The 13,906-nt window shown below is 49.0% G+C and overlaps 1 long non-coding RNA gene across 1 annotated transcript; it reads right to left on the bottom strand.

The window, feature by feature from the left end:
* Positions 1–4: 4 nt before the first annotated feature.
* Positions 5–13,460, bottom strand: LOC138101824 (uncharacterized). Its single transcript, XR_011147256.1, has 3 exons — positions 10,848–13,460; positions 9,648–9,821; positions 5–67 (listed from the first exon to the last, which is right to left on the bottom strand). It is a non-coding gene; the product is annotated as an uncharacterized lncRNA (long non-coding RNA).
* Positions 13,461–13,906: the final 446 nt, after the last annotated feature.

Below are 13,906 nucleotides of genomic sequence, written 5' to 3'. Positions count from 1 at the left end.
CACACCACCAGTGAGAAGACAGAGAGGGTAATGACTATCAGGGTGATGACAATTGGCAAGATAACATCTGCAAAAGAGGGAGAACAATTTTGGCTGCTGCCTCTGACTTACACTGCCTCTGTGTATAGGCACTTACACACACTGAGAGGCACCTCCAGCTCCATTTCACCAAACATTACCCATTTCTCTGGAGCAGGGTAACCTGCTGCTCCTGTTACTCTTCCTGCAACCACTGAGCCTCAGGCTTGGACTCTCTGGGGAGGGAAGACTGAAGCATCTTCCTTCTCCCACCCTTACCCCTTCCCTGACACTCATGCTGCCCTGTGTAGATACAAAAATGCTGCTAGCGAGGATTTTCTTGTTATTTTCTAAGTCCGTGAGAGACTTTTCTCTCTCACAGAAGAGGTAGCAGGGAATGTAAACAACCCAGACACCTGCAACCTTGAAAAGTCTTGTTTATGGTATAGTAGAAAAATATTTTGACAATGGATGTTTTAGGATTTTAGCCAATCACCCCCAAGGGGTGGCTGGCCCTTTGTCCAATTAGGCTATGAAGAAAAAAGTCTATAAAAGAGTTTGTAAAATAATTAAATAAATCAATCTTGCTGCACAACTCCTGCCTGCTGGATCTTCTCCTCCTCCTCCTCCCTATGGCTGCGGGACACGGTGCTATACCGTAGGAACCAGGCCTGCGGTAATATTTGGTGCTGCCCGACGTGATCTGCACTCTCTGACGTGTCCTGCTGCTGCGAGCCAAGCCGAATTCCTCTAGAGGTACGCTGCTCCCCTTTGCCCCCCGGGACCGGGAGGTCCGACAGAACTGAGAAATGGCAAACAGCGGCTCACAAACCGAAGCTGCGATGCTGGTCTGGAAAGGTGTGTTTAGCATATTGCGCACCTCCATTCCTGAAAACTCAGTTCGGGAATTATTAGACTGGGCTACTTTAAAAGGGATTTCCATGGACAGAGATAGTGCCCTGGACTTTGCCTTATGGCAGGAACTCGGATGCGCTGTCCGACAGGAGCTCCCGACTGGGGACTCAGCAGCGTTAGAATGATACAAAACCTGGCGTTCATTATTTATCCTGCTGATAGACCTTGACTGTGATAGCAGGGCTGGCTCGTCTATCTCGGTGATGAGTGACGGAGGAACGTCCGAAGGGGGCCCCGTTGACTGGGTTTCCGGGGAAAATGATAATGGATTCAGGAAAACCCCCCCGGCTCCACAGGCAGAGCCTGCGACGGCTCACCCTGCACAATCGCAGGACTCCGCAGCCCCCAGGAACCCCGCGCCGCCAGAGGCGGGGGGGTCAGAGCAGCGGGAGGGCGCACAGCCTGCCTTTCCGGTCGGCTGGGCAGCGGCCACGGCTTATCCAGGGCTGCAGATCAGCGGCTTAGCCACTTGGATGCCCAGAGAGGCTCCTAGCTCGGTTCCGTACGGACCTGGATCTAACTTCTTAGCCGGCGTAGCGCCGGGCGTGCCTGCCCCGGGACTCCCTGGGTGTGGTCCGCTGCCCTCCCTGGCGCTGGACTGTTCTGCGCAGTCGCAGAACCGAGCCATCGACCTCTTAGTGCAGCATTTGCCTTTGCTGATGGAGCTGCCAAATTTATCCCGAAGGATGGAGGAACTCCTCACCCTGTTAGAGCGGCGAACGCCCGAACCAGCGCCGCCCGCGCCCCCCCCGCCATCCGCGGGAGACGCGGCTCCGAGCCGAGAAACGGCGCGGCCGGCGGCGAACCCGGCAGCGGCGCAGCCGCGGCAAAACCCGGCAGCGGCAGCGGCTGCGGAGACGCGGCCAGAGACGGCGGCTGCGGAGCAGCGGGCAGGGGCAGCGGCACCCAGAGCGACCCCCGAGAGCGGGCCAGCGGCAGCAGCGCCGGGCGCGGCTGGGGAGCGCGAAACAGCAGCGGCAGCGGCGACCGCGCCGAACGCAGCTGCTGTGCCAGAGGCGGCGGCGCCGAGAGCGGCTGTAGCCTCAGAGACGGCGGCAGCGGTTCCAGTACCAGTTCAGTCGGGGCTGGCCGAGACGGCCTCCCGTATAGAAACTGGTGCAAAAACTGCCGCGCAGCCAGCTGCAGTCTGTCCTGTCTGTTCTGCCTCTAGCGAACTTAGCCAAAGTGCCCCTCCACGTACATTTCTGTTCACTCCCAGCACCCCAAAGTTGCCTTTGCCTGATGATTCCTCGTCAGGCAGTGAGGCAGATGAGGTGCTGGCCCCAGGTCGTCAGGCGGCTGTAGCCGCGCGGCGAAGAAAAAGGCTGAGCCGGTCTCGCCCCTGGACCTTTCAGGACTGCACGGTAACAGTGCGTCCGACGCATTATAATCGCTTCTTAGAGTCCCTTAAGATGCGAGCATTGGAGGAGGGTGACTGGAGGTCATTAAAAATCCTTGGAATGCCATATAGATCTGCGGATTCTGGGGGTAACCGGGGAGCTGTTACACTCCATCCACAGGCGGTGCCAGAAGTTCAGGATGGTAGTGCTTCCCCTAAAGGGGAGATCCAAGCTTTCCCAGTGTATAAGGCTCTCCCAGATTCAGGGGAGCATGACAAGCATGAGGTAATTGCCTGGAAAGTTGCCCAGGACCTCCAATCCAAGGTGGCACAATATGGACTAGGTTCTGCTGAGGTTATGCAGATAATAAGGGTGATAAATACGGATTTGCTTTCTCCATTTGATATCAGACACTTAGGTCAAATTCTATTTCAACCTGTACAATTGACAGTTTTTGAGAAAACCTGGAGAAAGCTGGCCGGCAAGACTGCATTAGCAAATATGCAGCTCCCTGCTGCTGATCCTAGACAGACAGCAGGAGTGGATGCTTTGATGGGGACTGGTCCCTTCTCTGATCCCAGTCTACAGGGTAATTTGCCCTCTAGCATCCTGCAGCAAGCTCAACAGGTCGGCATGGCTGCCCTGTTGAAAACCATAGAGTTGTCTGCGCCCAGAAAGCGATATACTGAAATAGTTCAAGGCAAATCAGAGTCATTCCTCTCTTTTGTAGAGAAAGTTTCTGCTTCTCTTGAGAAGCAGGTTGAGGATGACGGGTTAAGACAGATGTTGTTAAGGCAGTTAGTGAGGGAAAACGCAAACGAGGAGTGCAGAAAAATCATAGATGCCTTACCAGGGGACCCTGAGGTAACAGACATGGTCGAAGCCTGTGCTAAGGTGGGATCTGGGAACCAGAAAAGGTCTGCTTTGGCTGCTTTCCTGCAGCCTGTTCACGCATCTTCTGGTCGTGAACCAAAGCCACCAAAACAGGTGAAGAGACGGAAGTGGCCTAAGCCGAGCCAAAAAGAGAACACACCGATCCCCCAGTGCAAGAGGTGTGGCAGGCCAGGCCATTGTACGGGCTACTGTAGATCCCGGACTCATGCCGATGGTCGGCCTTTGTCGGGAAACTTCCGCCGGGGTGCAAGGAGGGGGAATTGCTCTCCGATGCAGTCGCTCCCCCAGAGAGTGGCACAGGTACAGGCACAGGCCTACCCAGCCACCCTAGAGACAGCACCCAGGGATCAGACGGTCCCCACGGATCAGACGGGTTTGATGTCCACACCGCAGCCGCAGTCGTCTTAGACTCTAGCGGTATTTATAAGGTTCCCTTGGATGTATATGGACCCTTAGCCCAGGGATCCAGTGCGATGCTGGTGGGAAAATCTGATGTTGCCCATCAAGGAATCTTAGTGCACTCAGGAGTTATTGATTCTGACTTTAAAGGTCAGATTTGCGCTATGGTCTCCACACAAAAACCCCCTGTAACTATTCCTGAAAAGACCTGCCTTGCTAAATTAGTGCCTTTTAAGTCTTGTGTCCCCAGGGTAGAACAAATTCAGGAAGATAACGGCAGTGGATCTACGGGACTTCCACAGGCCCTCTGGACTGCAGACATCTCTGACCAAAGGCCACAGATGACACGTACCCTGGTCCTGCCAAGCGCCCAACCACCCCGGATTCAGCTTCGAGGTTTGATTGATACGGGTACTGATGTAACTATCATCTCCTTCTCTGCATGGCCTCCCTCATGGCCTTTAGCCCCGGTGGGATCGGCCATCGCAGGAATAGGAGGAACCACACAGAGCTATTTAAGTGAACGGCCTGTGGTGGTGAAGGATTCAGAGGGACACACAGCTACAATTAGGCCTTATGTTGCTACCACTTCCCATAACCTTTGGGGACGGGATGTGTTGGCAGCTTGGGGCGTACGGATTGGGACAAATTTTTAGCAGGGGTCACTGTGTGTAAGGGCGCACAGTATCCTACACTGCCTTTGCGGTGGCTGACTAACACACCAATCTTTGAGCCGCAGTGGCCCCTACCAAAAGAGAAGTTAGACGCCCTTCATCAGCTAGTTCAGGAACAGTTACAGCAGGGGCACCTTGAGCCTTCTACTAGCCCCTGGAACACTCCTGTTTTCGTAATTAAGAAGAAATCAGGGAAATGGAGATTATTGCAGGACCTCCGGAAAGTTAATGCAGTAATGGAAGGTATGGGGGCATTGCAGCCTGGCATGCCCTCTCCCACCATGATTTCTACGGGGTGGGACATCCTGATCATTGATTTAAAGGATTGTTTTTTCACAATTCCTTTGCATCCTGATGATAAACCGAAATTTGCCTTTACTGTGCCTGCCATTAACAATGCTGAACCTGCTAAGAGATACCAATGGAAGGTCCTCCCTCAAGGGATGAGGAACAGCCCAATTATCTGTCAGTGGTATGTCGCCCAAGCTTTAGCCGGAGTTCGCAAGCAGTTTCCTGATGCACGCTGCTACCATTACATGGATGATATCCTGGTGGCAGCGTCCACCCGGGACGAGCTGCTGAGAATACAGCCTCAGCTGCTCGCTGCTCTGCATGCCTATGGATTAGAGGTAGCTCCAGAGAAAGTTCAACAGCTTCCTCCTTGGAAATATTTAGGAGTGAGAATATTGGACCAAACTATCCAACGCCAAGAGGTGCAATTCCCAGAGTCAATTAAAACCTTGAATGATGCCCAGAAGCTGTTGGGTGTCATCAATTGGTTACGACCTTATTTAGGTCTAACTGCAAAGCAGCTTTCCCCACTTTTTAATACATTAAAAGGGGATCCTGGTCTGAATTCACCTCGGGAGTTGACTCCGGAGGCGCGACAAGCGCTGCAGGAGGTCCAACGGGCTGTTTCCGCTCGCCAGGTTTATCGAGTGGATCCCTCCATTGCTATCACTGTTTTCATTACTATTCCAGACCTCCATCCTACAGGTATCATTGGCCAGTGGAATGCACAATGGCCTGATCCTTTGCATATCCTAGAATGGGTCTTTTTGCCTCATCAGCCAAAAAGGACTGTGACCACAGTGTTTGAATTGGTCGCTTCTCTGATAATCAAATGCCGTCAACGGTGTTTGCAACTGATGGCTGCAGATCCTGCAGTAATTGTCATTCTGATCTCAAAGGAATACTTTGAGTGGAGCCTCATCCATAGTGCTCCTTTGCAAAGCGCGCTTCAAAACTTCTCAGGGCAGATCACTTACCATCTGCCCAGCCATAAATTACTGCAGTTGGCAAAATCGACCGTACTTTCCTTGCGGCCGAAAAATAGCCGAGTGCCGGTGCAAGGACCCACCGTCTTTACGGATGGTTCAGGGAAAACTGGGAAAGCCATTGTTACCTGGAAGGAGGGATCGGAATGGCAGGTGCTGAAGGAACACGAGTCAGGCTCTGCTCAGTTAGTTGAACTAAGGGCTGTTACCATGGCTTTTCAGCGATTCTCACAGGAACCTTTGAATTTGGTTACTGACTCTGCTTATGTAGCAGATATCACCCAACGCTTAGATTGTTCCCTTCTGAAGGAGGTGAATAATGCGGCTCTGTTTTCGCTGTTGCAAACCTTGTGGTCTGCAATTCAGGCTCGAGTGCATCCGTATTACATTCTGCACATTCGAAGCCACACCAATTTACCAGGTTTTCTAACGGAAGGCAATGCCAGGGCTGACATGCTGGCAAACCCTGCATGGGTAGGGCCTCAGCCTGACAAAATTGCACAAGCCAAGGCATCGCACGGTTTCTTCCATCAAAGTGCACATACCCTGCAGAAGCAGTTTCATTTAACGCCAACCGAGGCGCGCGACATTGTCAGCGCTTGTGCTGACTGTCACGGACTCGCTGCGCCTTTGCCAGCGGGGGTAAACCCCAGAGGGCTAAAAGCCTTGCAGATTTGGCAAACGGATGTAACTCACGTCCCAGAATTTGGTCGGCTGAAATATGTGCACGTGTCTATTGACACTTTCTCCTCAGCTGTGTGGGCTACTGCTCACACTGGAGAGAAGAGCCGTGATGTCATTGCCCATTGGAAATTGGCTTTCTCAGTCCTGGGCGTGCCAGCTTCTGTGAAAACCGATAATGGTCCTGCCTACGCCTCCGAGAAGACACGGCAGTTTTTACACCTATGGGGTGTAGACCATACCTTTGGTATCCCACATTCTCCTACTGGCCAAGCCATTGTTGAATGCGCTCATGGTACCTTGAAGCATGTTTTGGACAAACAGAAAAGGGGAATGCATGGAGAAACCCCACAGAGCCGACTAGCAAAAGCTTTGTATACAATTAATCACCTTACAGTACCACAAAATTCAAATAATCCTGTTATTCTGAATCATTTTTTCTCATTGCAGTCTGCAGGTGACAGACAACTGCCCCGGGCAAAAGTCTGGGTGCGGAATTTACTCACTAACCAGTGGGAAGGCCCACATGAGCTTATCGTCTGGGGTCGTGGGTATGCTTGCGTTTCCACAGATACTGGGATACGGTGGCTACCTGCAAAATGCGTTCGCCCTGACCTACGGCACCAGAGGCAGAACAGGCAACCTCTGAATGATGACCAGAACGCCAATCATCCAAATGGCGACCAGAATGTAGAGCATCAGCCTAATGACTCTTCTGATGATGACCAGGATGTCAACCATCAGGCAGATGGTCCTTCCACAAGCAGAGACTGAACTTTAAATTTCTTGTTATGGAGTCAGATAGTTAAAGCCTTAAGGACATATTTAGAATTAATAACTGATGTAGATTTCTATTTGGCATTAATAGTAGAGCTGTTATCTTATAAAACAAAAAGGGGGAATTGTAGATACAAAAATGCTGCTAGCGAGGATTTTCTTGTTATTTTCTAAGTCCGTGAGAGACTTTTCTCTCTCACAGAAGAGGTAGCAGGGAATGTAAACAACCCAGACACCTGCAACCTTGAAAAGTCTTGTTTATGGTATAGTAGAAAAATATTTTGACAATGGATGTTTTAGGATTTTAGCCAATCACCCCCAAGGGGTGGCTGGCCCTTTGTCCAATTAGGCTATGAAGAAAAAAGTCTATAAAAGAGTTTGTAAAATAATTAAATAAATCAATCTTGCTGCACAACTCCTGCCTGCTGGATCTTCTCCTCCTCCTCCTCCCTATGGCTGCGGGACACGGTGCTATACCGTAGGAACCAGGCCTGCGGTAATACTCCGGGAAAAGTTTTAATATGGATGAAGAACAGACAGTAAAAATGGTATAAAAAGGACTCACCTCTAGCATCAGGTGTGCTCTTGGCAGAGCGCCAAGGCACCCAGCCATTACCCCTTTGCTTTACTTTATGTGTCTCTTATTGCCTTTATATTAAACCCTTTAAATTCTCACAGGAGAGTGAACCTCGTTTTTCACAGGAGGGCAGAAGGCGAGGCCAAACACTGGCACTCGTGTTTGGATGGGAGCAGCGAGGTTCTGCCCAGCCCACCTTAGCACTGGTGGTATTATGGAGAGTGTCCCCTCTTTCCTTATCACTCCAATGAGTGCACAGGCCAACACACTGCCAAGCCCCAGCAGATTTCACTGCTGTATGAAGCTGTTCTGCACCAGAGAGGTCGGGGCCTGGGAAGTGGTGGGCTTTGCCAGACAGGGGGATCCCATGCAGGCCCAAGCAGGTCACATGCAAACACCAGGCAATCACAGAGCATCGCACACAGATCTCTGCATTTTGTGGAAGCCACAAGGCCTGGAAAATGTCTCTGTGTCTTGGGAACCCTGCTCAAAGCCCCTGACTATGGCATTGGTGGGGTTCCTGTATCTGGTAAGGGAGGAGATCTTACCTACAGTGCAGACAGCTTCAAGAAAGCCATTTTGTTAAACATCCCACTGCTGAATAGCAGTGCTTTAAGGAGACCCCCAGAAATGGAAGACACAATAGATTTGTCTTCCAGAGGCTAAAATAAGTGTTATGGTAAAAGTGTCTGACAAGACCTGACAGCACTTTAAAGGGCTGTCATTTCAGTGTCCCACAGCTGACAGCTCTGTCATTCAGCTCTCAAACATTACCACATATGATAACCCACATCGCTTTCACTTATGGATTAAAAAGGTACAAGTACTGTAATACTATGTCCTTAGTGCCCTAAGAATTTCTTAAGGTAAGACAGATGCAAGATGAGCTTTGCATTTTTACTTGGTTCATGTTCTGCATGGGATGCTCCCTGGCAACTGGTCCCAGAAGGATTTAGGACCTTTTGTAAAACCATCTCTGCCACATAGTGGGTACTGCTGGGACAGCACCTGGCAACATCCCCTCTCCATTGGCAAATTCCTTTTTTTTTCTTTTTTATGGTAAAAGTTGCAAAGGCCTGAAACTACTCAAGGTTATCCAAAGCCTGGATGGGGCAGTGTTAATTAAAGGTGGGTGTGAGCCCTCAGGCCTCCCTGGGAACACATCTTGGCACGAGGCTGAGTGGTTCAGGGGATGCTGCAGCTCTCAAGAGCTGGCAGTGCACTGTCAGCCCCAGTGCAGCTCTGCATCACAAGTCCACAGCACAAGCCCAGCCTTACAAGCAAACACCAAGGTGTGTCTGGCCTCATCCCCTGCCTTGGATGTACAGGGGGGAAAAGCAGTGCAATGTAAAAATCCAGGCTGCATGGAAGCCTCCATCACAAAATAAAATCTAAATATTTTAAGGTTGTGTCAGTTTCCCTGATATTATCAAGGGGCCTCTGAGTTTCCTGCTGCCAAATTATCTTTATAATGAATTAGACTGTAGTTCTGCCTCACCAGAAGAAAGGTGTGGATCCACACCTCAGGGAGCAGAGTTTTTCACTGGACAGTAAAATATATAAAGAATACTAACTCTAAATGCAATTATCCTTAGGGTATTCCCAAAGGCAGTAAAGCATCTGTGATTCTCCAGCTCTGTGAAATTTATCACTACCAGGTATGTCAACACATACTCTTCAGCAATCAACAAGACCTGTTTGGGGAAAGACTTAAGTGCAGGCAGAATAAGCATCTTCCAGTGTTATACATCTTAACTGGGACTTCCTGAAAACACAACGTCATCAAGCTAGACATTTTGAACCAGGCACCACCATGTTTTCAAACCCATTTCCAAGCAGCTGTTTTCTCTCAGTCACAAGTCGGAGATCAGGGCACCCCTGCTAGCTGTGAGCTTTGCCTCACCCCAGTAAACAAGGACTCACTACCTTTCTTTCACACTTGAGGCACCGGGAAGGAAAGGCACAACACCTTCCCCCCAAGCCTCCCTTAGTGTTGTGGATAATTGCCATCTGCTTTCCAGTTTGCTCATGATTAGGCAGGGGGATCAGATAAAAACCCACTGCATGCCACACAAGGAGTCTGGAAAACACCTACCTGTGACAGGTTACTAATACTAATTGGCTGCGACTGTGAAGGTGGCACCTCTGCAGTTGTGGACCCCCCAGTTCATTCTTCTCTGCTCCACCAAGTGCCCTGGTACATGTCCTGTGGCTCTTCTAGAAGAGCATTAAGATGGAGGGGCTGCTGAGTTGAAACCCAGAGAAAGCCCTGGGCATGGGGAGAAGGAAACAAGACCTTCAGTAAAGATAAACAAACTGTACTTCTTTTTCTCCAATCGTACTATGCTTGCCTTCAATATGGGGTTAATAAGAGGATTGAAGTATAGTCGCAGTATGACCCAAAATGAGTTCACAAAAGGAATTGAATTATCCCTTAGGAAAAGAAAAATGTCTGGGCACTGTTTGGAAACTAAAAGCAAAATTATCCTGTGTAGCTGGGGTACAGCAGCAGGTGGCTATGATAGAAACAAGGGGACCCCCAGATGCACACTTTTAATCTTGTCTGCTCAGGGAAGGATTGGTAGATTTTGGGAGAAGAGCCTCTCAGAGGTGGAAAGTGTTTTCTCAGAGTTCAGAAAAAATAGATGAATTGCGATGACAGCCTCTACCTGTTGCTACCACACATCCAATACTTCTCCAGTTCCCCATAAAACAGCCATTTAATTAAGGAGTCAGCTTGACAAAATTAGAATAAACTCTGCTGGAGCTCATTGATGATCCTTTTTACTGCCAGTTTTCCTCCAAAATGAATAGCAGGCTATCATAGACTCCATCATAGATGACTTTTGCCTGGCTCTCCTATTTGCCACTCACATCAGTATGGCTGACTGCCTTAAAAACAGCAAAATCAGCCAATTTTCCCCCTTTCCCATATGACTCATCCAGCACAACACTGATTGGTACTCATTTGTTTCCCAAAATGCCTATGTGATTGTGTCCAAGTTAGCAGCAGCAGCATTTTTATGAAGCACTTTTAGCAAAATGTCAGTGGCTTTGCCCAAGCTCTGATAAATATCTGCTTAAGATGAACTGAATCCAGCAGGGACTTTACCCCAAAGTCTCAATTCAGCAACACAGCTAAGTCCACACTTAAATTATTTTCTATTAAATTATTTTGCAAAGTGGGATGAACAAATGAGTCAGGGCCTTGAGTCTCTGGCATGTTCAGCAGTTCCCAGGCTGTTTGCCCAAAGCTTACTGACAAAACAGCAGTAACAACTGTAACAGAACTCACCTTTTCAGTGATGAGGAGAAAACCCAGTTGCACACATCCTCCTTCTTATATGAGGTGGGAACCAGACCAGTAAGTAGTTTCCTGTACCCATTGAAAGATAAGATTTGGGATAATTTTCCCCCTATGTATATAATGGATGAAAAACTGTAGCATGAAAAGCCTTTTGTAGATGCTCCAATGTTTAGAAAAAGCTGGCTAAAATGAATTCTCATCATCCAAAGGATGAGTGCTCAGCAGAGAGATGGAAGAAAGGTTCCAGTGCCACTGAGGACTGGCACAGCATTGCCAGCCCAGCTGGTCCTTTCCTGACCACCTTTACACCTGGCTGTACGAGGGGAATGAGTTTTGTGAATAAAACGCATGTTCACAACCTGTCAAGGATGCAGTCTGGTGCTCCATAAGTCCCATTTAATAGCTAATAAAATTCAAACCAAAAACCAGAATCCTGTTGGATAAGTAAATACGAAGCCACTGTGATGTGTTTCCATGCAAACTTTGCTGGAGCGGTGACAAGTTGCCACTCAAAGACCCTGAAGATCCCTTGGTTTCTTGCCTGTATACAACGATGGCACCTGCCTTTGCCATCCTCATTCACATATAGAAATTACCTGCCTGGAAGTTGGCAAGCACTCATTTACCCAGCAATCCCAGCTGATCACTACCTTATAAATGGGCAGCTCAGATAGTGCAAAATTTCTTTTCAGGTATTTCTTCTGTATTCACCTTGGCTCCTGAGGATGGGAATTTTGTGTATGTCTCTCTCTGCCTCACCACCACTGCTGTAGCACCCAGGTGTCTTGGCCAAATAGCAAGACCACACTGCAGCAGATGAGCAGAGCTAAATCTATCGTCCATTTGTCCTAAAGCTTGCTGGAAACTCCTCTTAAAGCTTTCTTGATCTAACTTGCTGAGACAAAACAACCAAGGCAACTCCCATCTCCATAACATCAACACTAAACTGAGCCAGTCCTGGCAGGTAGCAGGTCTGAGCAGTAACCTGGGGACTTCAGGCACTGCCCTGATTCAACCAGACAAAATAACACAGCCCTGATAGGCTTTAAGCATCTTAAAACCAGCAGTCACATAAACCTCAGAGTTCACTGATACATCTACTGGCATCCTGTTACCTCTTACATAACAGCAAGGGCAGTTTTCAGTGTAGCAGAAGCACAGCATGAATCGGGGGCGGGGGGGGCAGCAGCACCTGTGAATGAGATACACACCCTACATCATAGTGCAGGAACTATTATTGTATTTCCTAATTCCCAGCTGCGTACACTCCTCTGCTCCAGAAGCCGTGGACACCAGCCACGGCTGCCTCAGGCCTTGCAAAAGTAACACACCCAATTTTCCGGTTTGCTCTGACCACCGTTTGCATCCCTGTGGCAAAAGACAACAGGTTGGGGTTTTTTTTTGCTTGATGCAGGAAAACACTGGCCTGAGGAAACCCTTTAGAGTTCCCTTTCCTCTTGCATTTGTTCAGCATAGAGGCACAGGGTACTTATGTTGGTGAGAGCAGGGAAAACCAGATTTGGGCAGAGGGGAAGACAGCAAGAGACTACAAATTTTCTAAGCCTCAGCAGAAGCATCATGTGGTTACAATGACTCTTCCCTCAGTAAAGGCAAGTGGCAAATGTCTTTTGACTATCTACCTTTGAATAAAGGTGCTGCAAGAGGAGGCCTGTGCTTGTGTCTGCTCTCTAAATAAACCAGCCTGAATGTATAGTTTACATTGCAGGGTCACAGAGCATGGGCTTTTCCCAGATGAGGGCATTTTATTAACTAAAGAAATGCCATGAGACCAACAGTAATCCACCCAGGATGCCTGGAGCAAACTCTTCTTTTGTAAATGGATAAGGAAGTTACAGGTGCTTTAATGCCCACAGCTATAGAGAGAGCACCTGGTTGCCTGTGGCCCAGGCATTCTGGTACCAGAAATCTGGGATGTGTCTGTAAAACTGATACAGCAGTGGCTGAAACTGCAAACAGACTTTGGGCACAAAGGAGACACAGGAGAGGGTACCCCAACAAGTCCCCTCTGAAGTCTGAAACTCAGGGAACTGTAAAGGCTGTTCTGACCATTCAGGTACTCATCTTTCAGTGCAAGTAATCTGTTCACACACAACAGCTATCAGAGGCACCAGGAACAGATACATCCATAGGTCCTTTCTCCCTCACAGGTACACCTGGCTGAAGGACCTCTGCTGAGAGGCAGGGACCCTGCTGATGTCACATTTCATTACTTGGATCTCCTGGTCACCTCTTTCAGCCTGGTTTTCCTCCTCCAATCCCATTAACCAGCCCACTGCCATACCTAAGAGAAGTCTCTAAAGCCGTAGCATGGCAGGATGTCATTTTGAGAAGAAAAAGCAGCGTGAAGGCCCAGTTTCTTGAACTGCTCTACCAGCAGGTTGCAGGGTAGATGCTCCTGCACAGGGAAGCCCTTTAAGAACATTACCTCATCTTTAAGACAATGAGTAGGGGATGAGTGCAGTGAATGTTGGAATTTCAGGAGAGTTTTTCTCTGCTTGATGTTCTGTTTGCCAAAAGAGAGGTGATGGGTGGTTCCTACCTTGGCAATGTATTGTTTCTGTCTTGTGAGCAAATCTCTCTTCTTTCCTCCTTTCTGATGGGCAAGGGCCATCGTGTCCTGCCCTCTCCAGAGGATGAGGAAATGAATTCAGTGTGAGAAGGTAACTGAAGGGCCACCTCATCCTGGTAGCCAGCTCAAACAACAGGATTTGTTTCTCACTTCATGGCATGAGGGTGCCTCATGCTGGTTTCTGCTCTCCAGTTCTGAGCAGGCTAATGTACTTCAAACTGAAGTAGGCTCCTCCAAGCTTCGCATGGCTCTGATTACATAGCCTCTGCAATCTTGAGTAATTATTATTGCCAAGGGCTCCTCAGAGTTCAGCACGAGGACTGCCAAAATTGCAGTGCTGCAGAGGAGTCCCCTCCCTCAAAACTCTTTCTGACCCCAAGTGCTGCTGGGAGAGTTGGGAAGGGAAGATCAGCTCAAAATAAGAAGGCTGGATAAAGAAAGAAGGCCTTTCTTCAGT

Source organism: Aphelocoma coerulescens, unplaced genomic scaffold (genome assembly GCF_041296385.1).
Source record: "Aphelocoma coerulescens isolate FSJ_1873_10779 unplaced genomic scaffold, UR_Acoe_1.0 HiC_scaffold_512, whole genome shotgun sequence".
NCBI lineage: Eukaryota > Metazoa > Chordata > Aves > Passeriformes > Corvidae > Aphelocoma > Aphelocoma coerulescens.
Note: the sequence above shows the minus strand (reverse complement) of the source record. Positions and strands in the feature narration are given on the sequence as shown.